At 37.0% G+C, this 12,936-nt stretch overlaps 2 protein-coding genes across 2 annotated transcripts in view; one reads left to right on the forward strand and one right to left on the reverse strand.

Moving 5' to 3' along the window:
- The window catches only part of LOC310900530 (uncharacterized protein), a gene marked incomplete at its 5' end in the record, with an annotated part of 545,595 nt that overhangs the window by 380,700 nt on the left and 151,959 nt on the right, over positions 1 to 12,936 (reverse strand). The window lies entirely within an intron of this gene.
- LOC310899750 (uncharacterized protein) overlaps positions 1 to 12,936 on the forward strand; it is a 566,537-nt gene that overhangs the window by 112,953 nt on the left and 440,648 nt on the right. The window lies entirely within an intron of this gene.

A 12,936-nucleotide genomic window follows, 5' to 3' on the forward strand; every position in this document is an offset into this window, starting at 1 on the left:
GCTTGGGCTCCATAATACAAGATTATTATGGTGTCAAACCCAATAATTGACGCTTTTAAGACAAGAGGAGTGGAGATTGTAGTGGAAGTTTCCGCTGTTGTAACCTTCTTGGTTGTGTAGGAGCAAGGGGTAAAACTCCTTACAATGTTAACAGCCTGTTATACGAGTGTGTGTGGTGGAGTTTGTGAGGACTAAATGTGATAGGATATAGAGTAAATGTGCTTATCAGGGCAAGGTGTGGAGTTTTGTATGCATGTGCACATGGTGCCAATGTCTATTCCCGTTGTCTGGCAGGATGAGTTTATAAGGCATACGTGTTAAGGTTGCCGTGGCGGTAAAAGTAACAATTACAATGGATTGGGGTTCAAGCAATTCCAAAATAATTTGTTTCACAGAGGTGAAGGGTGGAATGTTTTGGGTATAAATAGCAGGGTTTCAGCAGTGGTGTCCCCAGACCCTGGAGGGGGAGTGGGGGCATTATAATTGGTGTGAACAGCCTCTGGTCAGTCACAGCTTGTTCCAGCCAAAGTTTCCCCAAATCAGAGGAGCACATGGAGCAGCTCAAATGTGTCTCAGAAAGGGCGGTAGCTGCTGGGGTCAGGAGACAAAGGAACAGATCTGAGGATGTACAGAAGGAAAGATGTAAGGAGACCTGAAAAAGTTTCGGAAAAAATGGAGGAAGTAGAGGAGACAAGGAAGGGGACATTGTTGGGTATACAGCTAGAAAAGACCCTTTTGAAAGAGGGTGCTCCATACCCGAGGCAGGTACCTCTGAGGGGACTGCAGATTAGAGGTGCCCTATGCCAGGGAAGGGATATCCCTGCAAACAGGGAGTAGGGATGCTCCCAAAGGGAATGTGGCCTGCAGGTAAGCCATACTGGAACAAGTACAGCACTGAAGGGACTGTAGTCCATGTGGGAGAAGAGAAGCAAGGGGCCGTGTAGGAAAAGGGTAAGAGACATGAAGGAATAAAAGAAACCATTGTGCACTGAGCCCAATCTGTTGTTCCACCTTTGTCTCATCATTGGAGCTGGGAGTGTCTGAGTTTTATATGCTCTTGAAACCAAGAGAGACTGACCCTAGAAAGGGGAAGAAGAGTTTCTAAAGTGTTTTTTAACTTGTTTGTCATCTTCTTCCCCCTTTTTGGTGTCTAAATCAATCCTTAGATATTTCTGTTAATTAACAATAAATTAAGTGAAATTTCCTTAGTCATGGCTGGCCATGTGTAATTACAAGACAGAGTTCATCTGTGACTCTGTAGAGAAGCACTGGAGAATGCTGAAGTGGGAAACCTGTGCATGTATCCCAGATCACGGATCCAAGTTTCTTCAGTTACTGGCCTGAGTGGACAAGTTGTGGCGCAGTGCCTGTTGTGCTGTCTTGCAGTGAATGTGACCCCTGTGGGAAGCAGGGATGTAGAGAACAGCTGATGTACAAACTGGCCATGCTTTGGATGCCTACCTCAGGATTAATAACTTTCATTGAGGAATGGCCATTTCTCTCCACTGAGTCTGAACAGCTAATGCTGTTTTAAATATTTCCCCTTGAGCTGTATGAGGAGATCAGATGAATCTCACTCTAGGAGCAGTAACTGGCCTTTATGTGTCTGTTATCATATACACAGCTATCAGGGAGTAGAGCAAATTTCAGCTGTTTTCCTGCCATTGGTGAATAAAGGTTTTATACATAGCCTGAGAAACCTTTGACAGGTCAGAAACCCTATTCTGAGACCATTGATAAGAATTTCGCAAGTGACTTGAATCAAGTCCATGTGAAAACAAAAGTTATGATACTTGCTTATGCTATGGAGTGTTCTGAGGTTTAAGATACTCAGAGGAGGTTTGTTCGTATATGTAGTTCTTGTGTAGCAGGTAAAATTCTGACTGTGCTGTAAGCAATGGGAGTTTTGCCAGTGTCTTAAATAGGGCCAGGATTTCACCTTGAGGTCAATGGGATTACTTACAGGGTATGAAGTGAATTACATGAGTAAACATAGGGAGGACTAAAATCAAATTTATTAATGGTGTCTTAGCGTGCTTTATGAATTGATTTGGGGTTGCTAAACTCTAGTTACTACAGAGCTTATTTTATTACATCAGTTAGTAGGTTCATGGACTGGTCTAACACTGAGACTGAAGGTACAGTAGAAGATTTCTTTATTCTGTAGTTTCTTAAGTTGCCTATAAAATTGAAGTTGGATAAAATGCTTAAAAAAAAAAAAAAGGCAGATGATTGAAACAGGTAAAACTGTGATTCCATGTTTCAAGTACATGAGACTTAGCTTGCTTGTATTTAAACACACTATCTATAAATACTTCATATTTATAAATGTGGGTAAGTGCCCACACTCCATAACTGTCATTATGTTTCACAGGCAAAATTAATTTGCCAAATTTGTGTTCTTTTATAACTCATTTAGGAGGTGAAGTATAGTTTGTAGAATAAGTAATAAAGGTTTCCCAGGGAGGTGGCATGACCCCACAAACATGAATCATGACTTCTGTTTGTATGATGAAATATGGTGGAGTTAACCCTGCATGACTTCATTATGAGAGCTAAATGCAATATAGTGACTCTAAAATGGCTGCAGATCTAAAATAAGTTCAGGTTAATCATTTGTACGTGAGAATAACTGCAGTCATACTGATTATGAACTGTATCAGATAATTCTCATTAAAAAGCATCTGATTGGTGACAAGTGAATGTTTTGTTTGGTTTCTGATTACCATCTGATCCAGGTGCACTAGCTAGGCCCAATAAGTCTTTCCCTGTGTCGATACTAGAGCAGCAATAACCTCTGCTGTCCTTCCCTGCCCTTTCCTTCCCTTCCCTCCCCTTTTGTTCTACTCCAGCTTCCTGTGCCGTGGCTCCTTTCTTGCAGTCAACTTGATCTTTCATCCCTCAGCCTCGATTTTACGGAGAGGCTTTCAGCTAGCTACAGAAAGGGAAGGTACAAATGAGGAAAAAACGAAGCCCACAGATAGTGGCTTCCTGCAGCTGCCTTATTCATGTTATTAGTGTCTTCCATATTAACGAAAACTTGGTTGCCAGCAGTAGAGATGATTAACAGAGACCAAGTGAAGCATGTTTCAAGAGGAGATTTCAGACTTACGGCAAACTACAAGCTTGTGAGTCAATGTCAATTTACCTAATACAGTTTTAGGCCGCACAGTAAAGTGGATTAAGGAACTCTGCCATCAACAAACACTCTGGCAACTTCACAATCTGTCAGCAATTTTTGTTGCTCAGCTGAGCTGAAAATAAAGGAATTGATGGTAAATCAATAGTGCTCGATTGTCATATGCAATAGTGTATAATGGCAACACTTAACAGCCAATGTATTTATGATAGTACTCTGCTTGGAGAGAGGCACCGAAAGCTATTCCTTTGTAGAAATAGGTTGTCCCTGGGTTTGGCAATTAAACTATTCCTTTCCTGCTGATTTCCCAATACGTGTGGGAAAGGGATCTCCATCTAGTACTATATTGAAATCTTAAACATAGATGTAACCATCTGCGGGATCCCTAGTACATTTCTAGATACTATTACTAGTCAGTAAGAACATGTAAACAGATTTACAATTCATTCATCTTTGGAAACAGTTGCAACAGGATGTACTCTTATCTGATGCACTGATCCTTTCTGAGACTATATTTTGGTTTGATTTTTTTTCTTCATTTTGATCTTTATCTTCCTGAATGTTGTAAACCATTTTCTTCATCAGTTCAGAAATGGCCTAAGATAACACCCTTCAGCCCAGAAAAGATGGTAGTAATGTGTTATTTGCCTGACCATATGCCTGCAGTCTGATATGTCATTTGGAGAACAGAGCTGGAGTTTTACTTTGTGTTCCATCCTTAACTTTCAAATGTTAAATGTAGTAGCTTATGCTTCACAGTAAGCAAATTTAGGCTGAGAATCTAGAGAGAAATTTTCTTTTATACCATGAAACACTTAACTCTTAACAAAAAATACCTTGGGCCTAAGGCTTTTTTTGCTTTTCTTTAGGTTACCAATGAGATTTCTTTATTCTTTCTTACTAGAATTTTGTTTACAGCAGCATCGACAGAGTAAACTTTTTGGTACTTCTTTATTTGTCATTTAGCCTTTCAATCCACTTGTGGCAATGGTCTTGCAGGTTTCCATGGGGGGCACAATAACTGCACCTATAGTTCCAGTGACTTTATGGATTAAGTCCATCTCTCACCCGACTGTTCAAGATAATTTAAATATTTTATCTCCTATTATCAGATAAAAGATGCATGCTTTCACGTACATGTGTGTATATATGCACAAGTATCCATAATGTTCTTATTTATCTTGTGTCTTTTTCAGGCATCAAAATACTCAACACCTGCCTGGGATGACCAAGTTATTCCAGGCTCTTGGAGATGAAGCATCTCTTCCTAGCCTGTCAGTTATACTTTGGGAGAGTCCATACAGTGAATGTAGGCTGTGATCTTGCAAAAGCACTTCACTAGAGGCATAGCTGACATTCACGGTAGGAAGTGTGCCTACCTGATATGACTTCAGAGGAACATCAATTTTTATTTTTTTCTTAAAAATAACCAGTATGTTTCTATTGCTATTAAATGTGCCACACTGACAGCTAAGGAACCTCATTGCATTAGGCAATTACACACAGAATGATCTTTGCAATTACATTTTTTTTTATTATTATTTTTCTGGAGTACTGTAGAGGTGACAAAGCTGTGCAAAAAAAAAAAAAAAACTTTCTCCACCTTTTCTTCAGCTTCCACTGTAATCAAACTGCTGATTTCTTATAGCAACACATCTTATTTAACCTGGATTACTGTAATCACCTGTGTGAAGATATTCCATTCTACTTTTTGCTTTTTTTGAGTGGCAGAAAATACAGTGAAGACAAAGTGGCCTTCACTGGCACACTGAGCATATCATGAAAACGTGTCAAAGATGTTTCTGTATATCTTGACTGAAATTTATACGGATACCAAATTTTTTATTGCCCTAGTTCATTGTGTTACCTGAAGCAATTTATTGTGGCTTCTCTGAGGTATAAATTTACTGAATTCACACTTGAGTACCAACACTTCCTATGCAAGCTTTTATATATATACATAAAGATAAGAATGTACAGCCTCCAATTTCTCATCTCTTCCCTTATAACACTGCACTCTATGATTTTTCTTCCTTTCCTCTCACTACTGTATACTTGATTTGTCTTTTTGCTTCCTATCTTGAAAGGGGATTTATATTGATGGACCACAAACCCAAATGGGCGTTTGCATAACATTCTATGATCAGTCTTTTTTTTTTTTTAGTGGCAAATTGCATGCCTTCCTTTCAAAATACTTTTGCTAGATTTTTAGTTGTATTTGCTCCTTTGTCCAGTTTATCCTCAGCTTCTCATAAGCACTGAAGGGGAAAACCTAATGAGTTTTCCTTTTTTGAATTGGATGTGTGGTATACAGAGCACAGAAATAAGACGTAGTGTTACCATTACTATGTTTTTCTAGAATGTTAGCATCTCAATTTTCTCACCTGCTTTCAGAGAAGAAAACTGAATATGTTGGGCTCCATTTCCCTTATTGTATTTTACTTGTAAAGCTCTAATGAACATGAACAATTGCATACATCATGTGGTAAATGACATAGCACAATCATTGTAACACATCATGCAAAATCTTTTTTTTTGCTTGGAGTTGCTTTGTACCAATTTACTTGACAAAGAGGATGTCTCTAAAATTTGCTTACTCTGATCCCTGATTTAATGCTGTTTCAAGCTGGTTATCCATGGTGCTGAGTCACACCACACGAGTCTCTGCTGATAGGATCCTGATTCATAAAATCATTGACCTTATGACTCACAAGTCTTTCTCTGCCTGAGAAACTGTCATGTGCCAATGTCTGAAAGTTAAATCATATCTTATTTTTAAACTTTTTCTCCCTTGATAAAATGCTTACCCTAACTTTTAGCTATTCATGTGTGCTGTTGAACTTAAATCAATGATAACTTAAAGTAAGTGAACTTTTAAATTCTGGAATTGCTTAATGATTTATTGTTAATACATTCAAAATTATTTTTAATGGTTTAGTCTTAAAATTTTTGGCTTTAGGGAAAAAGTCACTTTATATATGTATACATTATATATCCCTTTGTAGTAAAACTCAGCCATTTATCCCTTCTGATGAGTTTCCATTTACTGGTGTTCAAATTAACGTATGTGACTATATTTCCTTAGTGACATCCTTGATTTAACTTTGAATTTTCTTTATAAATAGGAGAAATGCATATATTAAGATGCCAATACCTTATGTCCTTCACCATTAACAACTGTACCACATGAAGTGAGGGGAAGTCCAATGTGATGTCCCATTGCCATTGATGTGAACGCAGGGATTATTAACTGCACTCTTGTTTAGCCCTCCATACATTTAAGTTGCAGGGGATTTTTCTGGAAGCCTGGGCAGAATTATCTGGTTTAAGAAAACAGGTATGACATCTTAGGCAAGATGGAGATAGGGAGATAATTATGTATTTATTAATAAATCCAAAATAAAACTGAAATGCCATATAGTATTCTCCCTCAAAGGAAAAACAGAATGACCTGTAGATGCTAGACATTGTTTAATGTACTATTCAAAGGTATTTAAATATTAGAACAAGGACAGTTAAGGAATCTGTGTAAGATAAAACAAAAATATGCACATTTGAATAGTCTTATGTTCCTATTTTTTTAAATACCCAAATGAGCTAAAGCTACTATGTATGTATTCTATCTATTAAAATTTTATGTGTTATGTTTCGAAGTCCCTCCTGAATTCTTACTTTCATACAAGCTTTCTTGTAGGAACTTGGTTGCCTATAAATATGCAAGTGTGTTTCTTTAAAAAAAAAAAAAAAAAAAAGGAAAAATCTAGTTGAAATGGTGTACTTTGCTTTTGTACTACTAGCACCCAAAAGCAATTTCTCTCCCAAATAATACTGAGTAATCTTCATTTACAATGTATATAAAAGTTAATTGTCACTGCTGAAGGCAGTGGTACCCCTTTCAAAGTTCATAATTCTAAAAATGCTCTTTGAGCAGACTAACACTGCAGGTAAAGTTTAAGGGGCTTCTCAGTGTGATAAATCCAGGTGCAGATTATTGTGCTCACTGCAAAGAACATAACAGAAAGCGTGCGAAGCGTGCTGTACAATAGCTACAGAAAGCAACATTAGGAATACTTTCATTTGCCTGCTCCTCTAGGTGTTTGGGACTTCTTTTTATTTGAATATGTATTCCTATATTTATTCTCTTATATCCTTTTATAATAATCAGTAGTTCAGTCTTTCCTACCTGTGGCTGATTTGAGCCCTGGCTTGAGCTTTATTAGCTAGTTATCTATCTATACTTTGGGGTGAGGATATTGTTGAGTCAGCATGGCAATAAATTGGAAAGAACTTCTCTGCAGATGTGTGGTTCTTGCATGTCTCACCAGCACTTACATGCTTGAGTGACTACAGCCAAATGCCCTTCCTTAGTCATTTTGAAATCCCCATCCCACCTCTTACATAATTCTAGTCCAAGCTACTTCTAATTCTTAAGGTTTTGAGTAATTTCTTTGAAGCAATGGCATAAGAATAACAATGATTCACTCTCTGATAAGCCCAAGCAACAGCAGAAGCTTGCCAAGTTAGAGAATTAAATGTTCAAGATCAGTGACAGTGCAATGCGGGGACTTTCTTTGTGAAAGAGAGAAACACGATTCAAAGAGCTCGTATTTCAGCAGTTGACTAAGCTGAAGATACTGACTTCTCACTGAATGTATATTTCCTTGTGGTCTCTAAGAGCTTTATTTTAGAAGCTCTGTAAAGGTGCATGGAATTTCCAGTCTTTCATTCAGCGACGCAGTTAGAAGTACCCAGGTCCCTAGACAATTATTCTTTTTTTCATATTTGCCTTTATAGTCTGACCTTTGTAAAGCTGAATAAAATGCATAGGTAAACAGTGCAACATGGAAAATATTCCTTCCTAGCTCAGTGCCTTAAAAATAGAACCATAACACATTTTGCCTGCTTTCTCTATTCCTGTGATTTGAGTTCTCTTTTACCACGTTCTAGCCTCGTTCCAACTTCAATGGAAGGGGTCTATGCTTCCATTATTTAAACTGTTCTGCAGCTTACAAACTTGGGGAAACAGTGTGGTCCTTTGCAGTGCTCTGCTGAGGAAAATCAAATTAAAATCTCCTGTTTGTCTTGTGAAGACTCAAAATATTATGATGCACCATGATTCATGTCTCTACTTTTTCTCTTTAAGAGAAAATAGCCTTTGAAGAAGTCCTTGCAATCTGAATTCTGAGTAAAGGAAAAAAATCCAAATGCCTAAACAAGAAGAGAAATTGAGAGCTTTTTTGTCTACCATCTTCACGTCTACACTTCCCTATTGTTTCTCATTTATCAGTTCCTCTCAAATGTTTTGAACTTTTTCAGCTGGTTTTAGATTAGCCACTTGCCATAGATGGTATAAAGCATCCATATTTGTCAGTTCAGGGCACAAAATCACTGGTGGGGTCAGGTGCCAGTGTTCTGATAACATTTTTCATGTAACTATTGCATAATACCCAATTTGTGTTAAAATTACATATTACAAATAAATATTAATAGATTTATTTTTTTTCATGTAAGTAATAATGGCAACAGTAACTCTCCCAAAAAGTCTGAAATACTGTTAGCGATTGTATCAAACTGAAACAATTAAGAGTATTCCTTAAGCTGTAAGAACTGTTGAGTTCTCATGTGAAGTAAATAAAATTTTAAAGTATAAACAATCCTGCAACATTCCATCCTGGAATCAGCTATGTCTCTGGAAATAAGCATGTCATTATAATACAGGATTTGTTGCCTTGTGTGGTAGGTTTTCTTTGAAATTCCATGCAGTAGAAGAGTTATTAGCTATTTTTAGATTCTTTAAATGTAATCACAAATTATTACCCACATGTAATAATGGTGGGTGGGTGAAGTTTTATGAAAATTGCAGTATACAGAACTGCTATTCATTTGAATGCTATTGAAGTCTCTTGCTAATAACCATATAATTTCTTCCTAATCATACAAGAAAAAAATATAGAAGATGACCCTAAGTAAGTGACTGGTAAACCTGGAAATAACCTGGAAATAATACACAACACAGCTCCCCTGCTAAGTTCATTTTATTCTATTGATTGTGAAAGAATGAGTAAATAGGAAATAAATAAAACCCCAAAGGGTTAGAGATACCAGCACTTGAAGCAGAACTCTTTGAACTCTATTACAATTTCACAAAATGTGAAAAGTACTCAAGGGGTATAATTTACATATCAGTGACAACCAACACTGCTTTTATGTGGTACACCAAAGTAACATGAAACTTAGATGTGAAAACTTGCAAAAGCAAGAATAATATACCATGCAGTGGTTTTAGAGGAATGCAGAAGACATCAGCATATTTCACCAGGTTGATATAATTATATAAATAAAGCCAAGTTTTTGATATCGCTTATGAAAAGTTACAAGCTATTGTGCTAAGTGGACAGGATCTGTTGTTGTAACCCTTGAATAACTAAATGTCACATTACCTGCACTAAGACTTGACCTTCTTACAAAATCGGTTCATGACTAATGTGCACACAGAGCAGTTCAGTAACATCAGTGGACTGAATTCTGTCCGTAGGAAGCTGCTGGCATGTTAAGTCCCTGCAGATCATTACCCAGAAGAACTTCAGCAAAGGAAGACTGAAGGAGATAGGAAAATGTGTCAAAGACCTGATATTGAACACAGCTTCAAGTAAGACTACTTTCTGTAACCTTCAAACAGAATGAAACGGGTGATTTTTTTTTATGTTTTTTTATGTTGATGCTCCTTTGATCAAGGTGCTACAATGATGCTGGTAAATCTTAAATCTGAGTGTGTAAGGTTGAAAGCTACAGCTCCGTGATAGCAATTAAGCACCAGTGTGTATTATCAATGTGATATATAGAATTACATATAGGCCACATTCATGAGTCTTATACCAACTTAACTTAGTGTATATAAGGAATCTTTACCTATAAATAACTAATTTATACACTTTTAGGGTAGCTATATATTATCAGATCTCCCTCATATAGGAAAAGAGGATCCATTAAAGCATACTTGAGTGCTATTAGAACTGAATTTGCTTACCTTGTTCAAGTAAGACCTCTGGTTCTGGACAGAGGTATTCCTTGACCAATAACTGTTTGTGTATCTGGTCTCCAGTGCACTTAATCATCTTTACACTGTAGTTGTCAGCCCAGCAGGGTATCAGAAATTGTGGGGGCTGGTGGTGGTGAGAAGCAAAGTTCTCAGGATGCTCTAAAAGTTCCTAGTCGACTGTTGTCTGGTCAGAAAATGCCAGTGGCTTTCTAAAGTTAGTGTAAGTGTTCTTGGAAATTGACTGTCTTATCTATTTCTCTTGCACATTGTGAAACACTGAGTTATTTTAGCTATAAAAAAGATCAGATTTTTTTTATTTTATTTTTTGTATGAATCAGACCTACTAAAATCTGTCAGTACAAACTGAGTAAAATCTTCCAGGTTATAAAGTGAGATATGCAAAATATAGGAAAGAATGATGTGAATTGTGGAAATATACGCACATTTTAACGTAAATATTAAATGTAGGACTAATGGATTGAAGCTGAAAGGGGGAAAAACCGGAGCACTACTTGCTTCTGCCCAACAGTGTTGAAGAGCATTCAGTGCATTCATCTCTGGTACCATAAGTAAAGCTTAAAAAAGGTCCTTATTCATAAGAAGGAGTAATTTTAATTTTGGAAGGACTAGATAATGGGGAAATGCTGAATATACACTGGCAATTAAGGATTATTATTTTTTTTTTATTAAGGATTTTTGCCTTGGCTTGGAAAGATAAGAGCTCACTAAAAGGTTGGTTAGATAACTACTTCAAACCAGTATTTAATAGATAACTGGTATTCCTTTTTGCTTTAAGCATGTCCCTTTTAACAATGTGTACATCAGGGCATCCTTTCCCCAAGTAAAAGACTTTCTTTTTCAAATTAAGTTCCTATTTTAATTACTGCTTGAATAATACAATAATCAATCACACAATACAGTTCATAGTTGACTTTAAAGGAATACGTAATTTGATCAATAAAGCCCTTGTGCCCACACATGGTGCTTTCAATTCTTCTATATTATGCACTATTTTAGCATGCTCTCCTACTATTTTTGTTAAAGTAATTATTGTGGCCTTTTAAATATATTTTAATGATGTAGATCTTTGTGCAGGGCCTTTGTGTATATTTGGTGGGTGAGTGAAAGATAGCTTAATGGATGATAAGCAAATAGAGAATGTCATGTTACACTTCATTAGCTGTCATATTATTTCCCAGTGGAAGGGGATTGTTTAAATGCTGATGTGAGAAATATGGGCTTCAAGAAGAGGAAGAGTTCTGGCGTTGATTTCAGTGAGTAGGATAGGGTCTGAAGTTACTTGTTCAAATGTTCCATTATATTACTCATCAAGAAATAAGAGGTAAAAGAAAAATATATGAGTATTTAAAGTGGTTATTTTAAAAAAGCAACAAAAAAATTCCCATTAGATCAACTTTTTTGATATGTTTCTATTATAAAATATTTTGAATGTGGAAGTAGAGAATGCATGTGGATAAAGCAGTCTTAAGGAACTTACCTGAGCACTGATGTGTGATCATACTCCAGCAGGTTGCTACAACCATTCAAGATGTGACTCCAGCATACTCTGCCGAGCGCACTACTGAACCCTTTCCTGGCTAGGGAAAGGGGACTGTGGCAGTCAGCAGAGGGCACATAGCCACCTAAACCTGGAGGCTGGGGTGGCTGGCAGAGGCGCTGTCTGTTCTGTGACAGTTGATCTTGCGACAGTTCTGGATTTAATTAACTAGTACAGATATAGCCTCCAAGAATCAGAGATACAATATACAGGATTTTACATAGGGAATTTCCCTGATCCATAGATCATTTAGGGCTAATTGAAGGGTGTCAGTCTGGTTTTAAAGAGTGATGCTGCTGCTAATATTTCTCTGGTTTCTGTGGTGCTTTAATAGAACTGGAGAACTTTCCATTAAGACAAAGTGCTGAGCTTGAGCCTACTAAGTTGTTACAATATTCCTTGCCTTCCACTCATACTTTAATAATAAAAAAAAGTGACACTGCTGATGGTAAACCCTAAAAACCTTACTCAGCACACCTTTATATTACATACTTCCACTAAAGAGCAATGAGCACCAGTAATATGCAGTAAGTGCTGGCAAGGGTGCAGCAGGCTAAATGCCAGTTTATTTGACTAAGGAACTAAGCCTCAAATCAATTAAAACTCAATTGTGTATAGTGTTTGAGAGACAAATAGATGCCGTTCCCTGCTATCCTTCTGCATTTTTTACACTTTAAATTCTTTGCTGATTTCCAGTCAACTCTAAGCTTACTCTTTCCTGTTCATAAAAGATGGTGATTGAAATAGTCTTGTCTAAAAAATAGAATAGAAAGGGAGAAATTGGGAAACAGGCAGGTGCTCTTCATGGTTATTCTTTGTTTTGGAAAGAATGGTCATCTCACAGGCTTTTGTTGGAGTCCCTTTACTTTCTCTTCAGCAATATATATTCTTCTGTTCTTCATACCTTTACCAGTTCTCGCATCAAGCAACACCAAGGAAGCAAGGCTGTGTGTATTGTATAGTTTTTGTATATGTCATTGTATTTGTGCACACACATTAGTTTTCTGAGACCACAGAGATAGATTAAATAAGCCCTACAAAGATGAGAGAATTCTGGGGAGGAAAAAAAAAAATGTGGAAATAGCCAGTCTGGAATGTACTACAAATGGTAGTTAACCTTTCTAATAAAAAGAGAAAAAGCAATCTATTTTATCCACTTTAGGAAACAAAATCCTAGACTCTTGGTGATATTCTCTGCAG

Source organism: Anser anser (genome assembly GCF_964211835.1).
Source record: "Anser anser genome assembly, chromosome: 5".
Lineage (NCBI taxonomy): Eukaryota > Metazoa > Chordata > Aves > Anseriformes > Anatidae > Anser > Anser anser.